The sequence below is a fragment of the Trichosurus vulpecula genome, chromosome 1 (genome assembly GCF_011100635.1).
Source record: "Trichosurus vulpecula isolate mTriVul1 chromosome 1, mTriVul1.pri, whole genome shotgun sequence".
Classification (NCBI taxonomy): domain Eukaryota; kingdom Metazoa; phylum Chordata; class Mammalia; order Diprotodontia; family Phalangeridae; genus Trichosurus; species Trichosurus vulpecula.
In genome coordinates, this window is record NC_050573.1 from 138,494,750 (window position 1) to 138,506,026 (window position 11,277).

Consider the following 11,277-nt stretch of genomic DNA (forward strand, 5'->3'; position numbering starts at 1 on the left):
GGGGTGGGGAGGGAAGAATGGAGAGAATTTGGAACTCAAAGTTTTAAAAACAAATGTTAAAAATTGTTTTTACATATAACTGGGAAAAATAAAATACTAAATAAATTCTAAAAAGGAAAAAATAATAAAAAGAAGGGGGATAAAAAGAATGATGAACAGCATGGCTTCAGAAAAACCTGGGAAGGCTTATAAGAAATGATGCAAAGTGAATTAAGAAGAAATGTGAGGATAAGGGTAATCTGGGTTGCTTAGAGGGAGCTGGGAAAAGTGTGGAACCACTGTTGCTGAAAACATAAGAGAGAGTCTTCCATGGAAGGGTGAACTAAAAGGTCCAGGAAATTTTATGTCTGACTCAGCCAACCAAAAGTGCCTGAAAAGACAACCCTTAGTTATTCTCCAGTCCCCTCATCTCAAAGACCCAGGTAAACCTGGTCATCAGGTATATAACAAAAAGTTAACACTTGGACTCCTGAAGTGACTCATTTGATTAAGTTATATGGGACCACAAAGGAAATCATTCATTTGAAAGGTCAAGAATTTTATTTGTTGCACATATGACTGGAGTTCAGCGTTTTCTATGTAGTCTTAATAAGTGACAAACAGCTTATTGTAAAACCTTGATCTCTTTAATGAATAACTCTGTTGTCATTCCTGACAGCTCACAGACTAATTCCAACTCTCTGAATTATATGAAGATAGAAAAGAATAAGCAACATGGTAAGGGTGCTATAAGGAGTTATCTTTGCCCTTCTCAGAATAAAATCAAAACCCTTCCAAGCTATCAGGGAAGGCTGAAGTGGATGAATCGCTTGAGTTTAGGAGTTCTGAGCTGCAGTAACTTGATTGCTACAGCCAATCCAGTGTCCACAGTGTCCTGACCAGTATAGTGACCTCCCCCCTCCCCAGGGTGCATGTTGGGGTGTAAGGGTTGGAATAAATCCACAATGGGAACAGAGAGGGGTTAAAGTTTCCCAATTGACTTGTGGTGGGGTCAGACCTGTGAATGGTCACTGCACTTCTAGCCTGGGCAAGACAGGGAGACTCAGTCACAGAACAAAACAAATAAATAAAAACTCTCTGGACCAGGAACTGAAGCACCATTCCATTCAATTTTTGCTCAATCCTGGTAAGAGCTACAGAAATGATCCCCACCCCCATTTTCTTTTCTCCCTTTCTTCTGGTATTCTTCCAACCAAGTTTTAACCCTTGTAGTAAGTCCAGGGTTTGAGTCATATCTTTTGACTCTTTATTGTGGGTGAAGTATATTTTCAGCTTGGTTTTAGAAGACAAAGTATCCAAGAAAGTTTACAATTGCAAAGTTATTATAGAAACAGGATGTTTCAGGATTCCAAACATTAGCTAGTGTTTTGAATAGCAATTAAATTTCTCTTCCCTTTCTGACAATGTAGCATAAAGCATTATGCACAGCAGTCTTATTGCCCAGGTCTCATCATTATTCCACTTATATACAGCAGCACGTCACTGCAGTAGGATCATTTAATTGTGGGGGGAAAAAAGACAACAGACGTGTGAACAATACAATTCAACAACCATTTATTAATCATATACTATGCATATAACAATGTCCTCTGTGCTAAGAGGGATAAAAAGTTTAGCTAAACTGTCTGCCCTTGTAGAACTTATAGACTAGTAAGGAAAAATACACATATACACACACACGTACATTCACATACACAAAAACAAAAGAATACATAATAAGTACATCAGTAAAGATAAGACTATCCCTATTTGCAGGTTATATTATAGTGTAAAGTATTGCGATGATTAAAAACTACAGCAAATCTATAGGATATTAATGAAGTCCACAAAAATCATTAGCATTTCTATATAGAAAAACCAAGAAAAAAATAAGATAAATTCAATTCGAATAGCTACAACATGCATAAGTTATTTGGGAGTTAACCTACTTACTTATATAAACATCACTATAAAACACTCAATAGTAACAAAAAGAGACAAATTACCGGAAAGTTAGTCACTGCCCATGATTGGGTTGTGCTGATATAGTAAAAATGACATAAACCAATTTACAGATTTAATGCCATACCAATCAAATTACTGAATGGAAATATTTTAGAACTAGATAAAATAATAAAACTGATTTGGAAGAACAAGAGGTCTAGAATCTCAAATAAAATAAAATAATAAAGAAAATATAAATGGATAACATCACAAGACTTTATATTATAATACAACATTCATCAAAATTATTTGGTTCCAGTTTAAACAAACAACATTTTAAGTGAATAAATGAGACAAATTAGATAACCAAGAAAGAGAAGTAAATTAAAATAATAATCCAGGGTTAAAAACAAGTGGGAAGATGTTAGTATTATGGTAAAGAACAAGTAAATGAAATAACAAGAAAGAGACAACTATGAGAGTCTTGTAACATCAATAAAACTTAGCAAATAACCGGATATGGGAGGTGAAATGGAAGGAAGAGCTGAAGATAACCAAAGGTTTGGAACAAAGGAGATTGAGTGAATGGTGATGTCATTAACAACAATAAACAACAACAGCAACTAAAAAAGGAAGAACAAAATAGTAGGGAAAATATAAGCTCACTTTAGATTTGAGGTCTCAGCAAGTTGTTATCAGTGGACAGGTCCAGAAATAATTTGAAAAATAAGTTGAGTGTTTAGAACACATGTGAAGTTTTAATGCCTTGCAAAAGATTGCTTTGCCTCACCTTGGTAGCAAAAAGGGGTTGAAAGATGGAAGAGTTTTTACTAGCATTCTTTTCTCTCAGGCAAAGGAATAACCAGTATTAGTGCTTGATCAGTAGGAAGAGAAAGGTATGATCACCTGCCAAGCATCTCATAAAACGGATTCTTTTCCTTTCCTAAGAAGGAATTTACTTGATTGCCCTCTGAGGTCCAGCTCTACTTTACATGATTAATGATGTTAAGGGGAGTGTCAATAAAGATACCCCTTAATTAGGATTCGGAAGATAACATACTCACTCAAAAGTCCACAGAGGGAAGAAGCAGAAATATCAGTGAAGTCACTTCAATCTCTCTGGACCTCAGTTTCCTATCTGTCAACCTTAAAAGCTGATTTCTTCCTAATTTAGAGAACTATATAATTATGGTTTAAATGGTCACAGTCATAGACATAGGTGATGCAGTGGATATAGAGTGACAGGCTTGGAGTCAGGAAGACTCATCTTGGTGAGTTCAAATCTGGCCTCAGACACTTACTAGCTGTGTGATCCCGGGCAAGTCACTTAACCCTGTTTGCTTCAGTTTCCACATCTGTAAAATGATCTGGAGAAGGAAAGGGCAAACCACTCCAGTATCTGTCAGGGAAACTCTGAATGGGGTCACAAAGAGTTGGACACAACTGAAATGAATGAACAACAACAACTAAATGGTAGTTAGGAATCAGAAAATCTGGCTTCTAGTTCCTCCTTTTCTTCTCTCTATATAGGCTTGAAGAATTCACTCTTCACTTTCTGCATCTATGAAATGAGAAGGGCCAGAACCTAGCACAGAGTGAATGTAAATACTAAATACTAACTGTTTCTCTTTTGACTAGCAATGCTGAGGGTCTTCCCCTCCCTGTTTGAATTTTTTTTTTGAGTTTTGATTAAAGGGGCCATCCCTTGATTAACTTCTTAAAGAGGCCTGTTCATCGAATGGGGACCATCTCACTCAAAGTGAGAACCTGAAAAAGACCTTAGCCTGAAAGGGCCAGGGTCTCTCAATGCATTCTGGGCCATCTCCAGTTCTCAGGCCACTGGACCCAGATAGCTCTGAAGGAGGAAGGGAGGCTGGTGACCTTGCACAGCCCTCCCTCCCTCAAATCAAAATCAACTGCAAGTCACATCACCATTTCCCTGATGTCATGGCCCTCCTTGAGAATAAAGGACAAACACAACAACAACGACAGCCTATAAAATGAGATAGGCTTATTCTCTCAGATATTTTTCAACTTAAAGAGTCTATTATTTAATTTTTATTTATAAAGTGCTTTGAGCTCTGTGCAAAGAGGTAGCACAAGAACAGTACAGAGATCTTATTACATGCTGAACTTATTCTATTGTTCTTTCTCTCCAGTGAATTTACTGCTGTGCTACGGGCTAGTAAGGCTTATTTCCAATATGTGTCATGTTGTCAAATTAAAATGGAAACAAAACACATGAAAATTACACAGCATCTTAGCATTCTTCTGCAGACTTCTAGAAACACTCTCTAATTTTGTAGGATTTTGTGTGGAATCTAATAAGTATTTATGTTTTTAATGTTCTCTAACATTCTCTTTGATTCAACCCAACCTTTCCCTGGATAAAACATTTATTTATGTAGCCCTGCACCTCTGACAGTGCTGTTTTTTTCCTACTGTATAGATTAGCAAACCAAAATAGAATTATCATGACCTTCCCTAAATCTCAAACATCAGACTTTTTTTTAGTACCTGTTGTCATTTAGCCAGTCAACACACATTTATTAAGTGCTTGCTCTGTGTCAAGCACTATGCTACTCACTGGGAAGATGACCTTCACTTTCTCAAACGGTTTCCTCCCACTATTTCACTGTAGGGGCACTGTCCTCTGCCCCAAATGTAAAATCTTTCATTGTTAAGTGCTGTGGGACAAGGATACTCTATGATTTGTCTCTATCTCTGCAAAAGTCCCATTTCAATGCATTACTCGTCTAGAGGGATTCTGGGTTCTCAAAAGCTTCTGCAAAGGAGAACAAACACTGGCAGGTGCCTGACATGCTGAAGTACCGTTAAGTGCATCAGGGCACTTAAAACACTTTCAGTACCAGCCAACGAATAAGGCTGCTTTCCCTGAACCAGCCTAGGCAAGAAGATAGAGGCTCCTCATTAGTAAGCTGGTTACATAGTGATGAATTATTTTGCTATAGCAGGCCATAAAACAAAGAAAAACACAAAATGGCCCATGGTGCTACATGGCCCTCAACTGCTTCCATAGCGATAGGGGTGACACAGCCGAAGGAGGAACTGAGATACTACAAATTGCAGTTCTGGGACCACCTCTGACTATTAACTCTAAATGTAAGATCCTTATCCCAAGACCAGCAAGTTGATATAGGAGAGGGAATGAATCATATCAGTCTTGAGTCTTGATATTGTTGCTATGAATGAAGTTAGAAGACAATTAAATGGAAGGATTGTTTGCAGATCACCTTAAAGGGGGCCATTTAAGGAGCTGTTTTTATTGCCGATACCAAGGCAAACAGAAACATCTTTTCAAGGTCCGCTTGCTCCTCCCAAATTGCAGTGCTAGTTGACTATTTTCAAAAATACCACCATGAAGATAATTGCAGCTTTTGTGCCAAAATAAGTTGCAGAGGATGAAGAAGTAGAAAATTTTTACTTGAGCACTTTATGAGCCCCTCCAAATTAAATCCAAATTTTTAAAAAAGACTTCGGGTTTCTAAATTTAACACTCATTCACTGCAATAGAAAGGTAGGCAATAGAGAGAACAGAGGCAAACAATGGAAAGTATGGCTCAAGAAATAAGTCAAAGTCTTGTATACCACACAGAAGCATCACGCCCATTTATTGTGAACATTTTCTTCAGGAATAGAGTCAGCGTGTACTGGCACATGGTTAGCACTGAGTTCTATCATAAAATCAAATAGAAGAAATTTTAATATACAAAAAAGACTGGTTATCAATATGGGAGTCATTTCTGAATGAGCTATCAGTGTACCATCAGACCACCGACTTGTTAAAACAAGGTAAAATCAATATTTAACCGGAAAAAATTAAAAGCTATCAAGGACATTTAGATAGCTCCAATATGAGCTATTTATAGACAAGACAGTAATGCTAAAAAGAGGAATTCATATTAATGCTTAAATAAAAGAACAAAAATTGGCACAAGCACTTTTTCCTAAGGAAGCTTAGCAGAAATCAATGACCACAACAAAGAGACCAAAAGTCCCCAGAAATCATTTAAATCTCCTTGCCAAGTAGAGAAAAGATGGCAGCCACAGGTAAACAGCAGTTTAGAATATAAACTAATTTGAGGAAACATTACAGAGGAGGATGGGTGAAAAATATGAGATATCTGTATCTGGAAAAACAAGGTTATAGCAAAACTCAATTAAGGCAGATCATCCTAAGAATCGTTCAAGATAAGACTGGACGGAAACTGGCATATATTTGAAAAGTAAAAAAAGTCATCCGGATTTCTATAATTTTTTTTCATAAATAAGAGTAGAACCATCACATTTAGATTCTAACATCATAGTCCCAGATGTGTTGTATGAAGAAATAGAAATGGTATTGTGAGGAAAAAAGGAAGAGCAGCTGAATCAGAATAAGGACACATAGACCCCTTCTGTGCTAGATGTCACACACCTGCGTAGGAGTTGAAGGATCAATTCCTAAGGCACTCATGAAAACTGAGAGAATAACAAAAGTTTAGAAAAAATTGTGGTAAAAATTACCATAAATTGAGTCAGAAAACACCAATAACTTAATTTGCCCAACTCTAAAAAAGATCTTTATGAGATTATATATGTATATATGTATGTATGTATGTATAGATACATAGATAGATAGCAATAACAGGAATTAACTTTGTTCAGTGACTTTCAGATGATTAACATGAAATGAAGATGTAAGAGAGGAATACACATGCTCACCAAAGTTGTCTGCTATTCTTATGGAAGACATCCAGCTATGAGTCCAAATAGAAGAGGGGTTCCTGCAGATGTTCCTGTTCGAAGATAATGTTGTGCTGATTGGGTCAAGCCCTGGAATTCTGCTGAGCCTCCTAAATGAGATCCATGATTATTCAAAATATTTTGAACTATTTACATATTTCTAGGGGATGAAGATTCTTATTCTCTAGCTGATGACATGCATTTAGATAGGTAGCCAACACTGCAAATGCACAATAAACTGGGCCTTGAATGCAGGATGACAGGAAGCTGAATTGCATTTAGAAAACTGTACAATGCTTCCAATGACTCCAATTTCTCACAGGAAAAGCCTCATCCTTTTTGTTAACAATATTCTCCTGAGGATATCTTATGGTTGTGAGTTTCTCAAGAGTTAAAATCGCTGGTCAAGGGGGCCATGAAGAAATATGTAGTGAGCATAAATAAGTCCCAGCACAATACCAACGAGAACTGCACAGTAGAAGCAGTGCCAATGGTAAAAGATGCACGTTTGGGAAAGGAGGTAAGCCAGCCATGTTGGGCATGTGCTGAGTCACCAATGGGATGCCTGCATGCTCCACTGCTATCCGTGCAATGTCAGAAGATCTGGAGGGAGGCCGTTAGGACACCAGGAGGATCGTCTATGAAGGATTTACAGGAAGGCACAGAGAGGAGTCACACAGGATGAGAAAGCTGGAGTTGTGATGTATACCACTGGAATGATTCATATTATTTCCAACAACTTACATATATACAACTAGAACTTCATATAAATTCTTGTTTGAGCCTCATGGCAACCTTATGAAGTATGTAATATGGTTGGAAGCAACTAGGTGGCACCAGGAAGTCAGGAATATCTGAGTTCAAATTCAGCCTCAGACGTGTGCTCCAGGCAAATCACTTAACTTCTGTCTGCCTCAGTTTCCTCAACTGCAAAATGGAGATAATAATAGTACCCACCTCATAGGGTTGTTATGAGGATCAAATTAGATAATATTTGTAAAGCACTTAGCACAGTGCCCGGCACACAGTAGGCGCTTAATAAATGCTTGTTCTCTCTCTTTTATCAAATCCACCCAAAGTAACTCTCTGTGTTTAGCATAGCATTTTGCACCCAGCAGCAACACTGTAAAAATAATTAGTTAAGTGGCTGAAAAGTGGTACAGCGGATACAGCGCTAGACTGGGAGTCAAGAAGATCTGAATTCAAATCCAACCTCAGACATATTAGCTATATGACCTTAGCAAGGCTCTGGACTTCTATTTTCTCATCTATAAAACAGAAATAGTTAACAGCACCTACCTCCCAGGGTTGTTCGAGGATTTATGAGATATGTGTAAAGCACTTTGTAAGGCCTGAAGCGCTACATGAATGCTATGGATCATCGCCGTTATTATTTCTGGTAGTTCTTTAAGAACCTGCTTCAGCTCTGGGGGAGGGGATATGAGCACCATTAAAACCATTGTATAGATAAGGAAACAAGTTCAGAGATAGGATATGACTTTCCCAGGGTGACACAATTAGTAAACACTGGAGTGGGAACTGGAATTCAGAGCTTTTCTGACTCAAAGCTAAGGGTCCTTTCTCAACTAATATAGAGCGTCATAATTAATAAGTTATCTGGGAACACATTTTCCTAGTGTTGAATGAATGACCTGGGTGTGACTGAAACCACCCTATGTTCAGAGCTGCACAGAAACTTCTAACCATTCCTTATTCTTGGCCTACCAGACCAGGTCTGCTTCTATCGCCAACAACATCTCTTTGGCTACCTGTCAAATCCATAACCATTTATTAGGTGCCTTCTGGGATCTGGACAACATCTTAGGTCCTAGGGATTCAAAGATGGAAAAAAGTGGCACAGCCCCTAACCTCAATCAATCTAGCAGTAGGAAGGGACATTTACACACAGAACAATAATATAGCTCTCATAGGTATTAGGATATGCTTAGGAACATATATGTATACACATGCACATATACGTGTGTACATGTTAATAATATAGAAAAGGTCAAATGGAAGGAAATGAGAGATTCAAGGAAGGGAGGAAGGATAATTTTAGTTAGGAGGTGAGGAGATCTAGGAAACTTTGAAAAGGGCATCTGAATTGGGCCTTGAAGAATCATGAAAGGTGGAGACTGGGTGTAGAGCAGAGAGTATGGTCCAGGGTTTGGGCTGGATATATCATATGCAAAAGCCTAGAAAGAAGAAATGTTAAGACAAGACTTGGGTAGCAGTAAGCAGCTCATTTTGGCTAGAGTGAAAACCTGACATTTATCTCATAGGATCATAGATTCAGAGGTCAGATGGTTCAACCCCCCCACATTTTACAGATGAGGCAAGTAAGACACAGAGAAGCTGAGGTATTTGCCCAGGGTCACATAGGAAGTATCACTCATTTGCAAAAATAACATAGCCACACCAAAACACATAATACAAATTCACAAATAAATATTGGATAGGAATATTCCTATAGAATGCAAAAGTTATAGGAGCTACCTACCACTGCTCCAGCAACAAATGAAAGATCCAAAGACTTTTGAGGAATCTCAAGATCTTGGGAAAGAACAGAAAGATAAATAGCAAGGAGTCATCCAGGGGAAATCTTTCCAATATCAGGCTTCCTCTTAGAAACAGGGAAAAATTCTGCAAGCTGGGAAATGAAGACCCAACTATTAGTATTTTAATATCAAGAAAGAAAATGAGTGTTAAATTTGTAAATTTGCATTTCACAAGTTTGTTTTCTTATTTAAGCAAATCACAACTGCAAAATTAAAAAAAAAAGACTTCAGGTTCCTAAAATTTGTTTCCATTTGATTCTGTTTCTTTTTTATTTGTGGTGAAGATGGCAGATCTAGTTGATGGCTACAAATAATATGAAACTAATCTATTAATTGCAGTTTTATAGAGTTGTCTAGATTACTGATAAGTTAAATGATTTGCCCAAGGTCACACAGCCATACATGCTACATTTGGAACGTGAACCGAAGTCTCCCTGATTCCACGGCCAGTCCCCTATTACACTGAGCACCCCTCACTTTCTTCTGGTACGTGTATTCATTTCCCTTCTTCACCCTGAAAACTTAAAACGGGAGGAGACACGTAGTTTTTGTGGCTGCTATTGTTTGTTTGGGAACAGCGGGAGTAAGAACAGCCCTAAAAACTGAAGTCTGAATTTCTTCAATGATGCCAAATCAGATTCTTAAAAGGCAGAAGGGACACGCCAGTCAGCTCACCTCCCAACAAATGCAGAAACACACCCTAGAGCACCCTCGACAAGTGGTTAAAAAAATCTGTTTACACTTCCTGTGACGAGACTGTGCTGTCTCACAGAGTAAACCTTCTGTTTTCAAAGAGCCTAAAGACTCTTCCCTGAGTCTCCATGTACCCCCATGCAACTTTCAACTATACCTTGTTCTGCCTTCTGAAGCTACTCATTTTCAGGCTGCCACCATATGCAAATCTTCCTGAGATATGTAAACCAGTCCCCAAATGATACGGTTTTCAAGTCTTTCATCAGCTTGTAAACACTCCTCTTAAAAGGTATAGTCCAGAAGTGCATACTTTAGCTAATATCTGACTAGTACAACATACAGTAGAAACATTACCCCACCTTGTTCTGGGCACATTTCAATGATGAGCTTCCTTTGCAAGAGTATGCTTCTTTGAGTTTTGGAGGAAGGTCACTAACCATCTGGAAGAGCTTTACTGTGTATAAAACCTTCTGGGTAGTGAATGATTCTGCCAAGTTTGGGGGTTCTCTTGGGGTGGAGGAGGAGGTAAAAGAGAGAAACAGAAGGTCCCGGCACAGATAGAACACAGTCAAGTATAATAGTCTCAGTGTAGGTCACTCCTGTTCCCAAGTTAGGACATTAGCACCTGTCAAAGAACCAATAGGTATAGTCTCCCCTCAGCCCAGATGGCACCTCTGCAAAGACTGAGGGACAAGCTCTGGAAGCCAGATCACTGAACCACAATCACAGCCAATGCTTCCAGTTTGCTCCTGGCAGAAGAGAAGATTGTGGTGAAGAACAGAGCTGCTGTTTCTTAATTCTCACACCAAAGTGAAATGAATGATCAGTTTCTAGGTGTACGCCTGTGCATTTCTGTGCATGTGTTTTAGAAGGGGAGGAGATGGGAAACAGGGAGTAAGCTGAGGAAAAGATGGAAGAAATATATCTTATGATGTCCTATCCCAGCACCTCATTAACATGGAGGGTGCAGCAAATGGACTCAGCCAGACTCTCCCCACCCCCAGCACACACATATATACAACTTGAGAGTTACATGCCACAGAGTTCATTCAGCTCCACTCAGCAGCTGAAAAAATCTAGAATCAGCCTGAGGACCCTGATGATAAAAACCAAATACTACCCCCTACCACACATCCATAAACTGAGGGATTCCAGGGAGGAGGTGGCATCACCTTTGCAAATGACTACAATGCCATCTCTTTCAAAGGCAAGTTAAAGGGCCTGTTCAACAGTAACAAACCCTAGTATAGGTGAATCCAGTTGTGGCCAAGCTGGTCTGGGAAACCTGGAGAAGAATAGGGCAGAGAGGCTTGGCTCAGAACAAACACTAGGTGAGTATTCAAGGGTAGGTGGGATT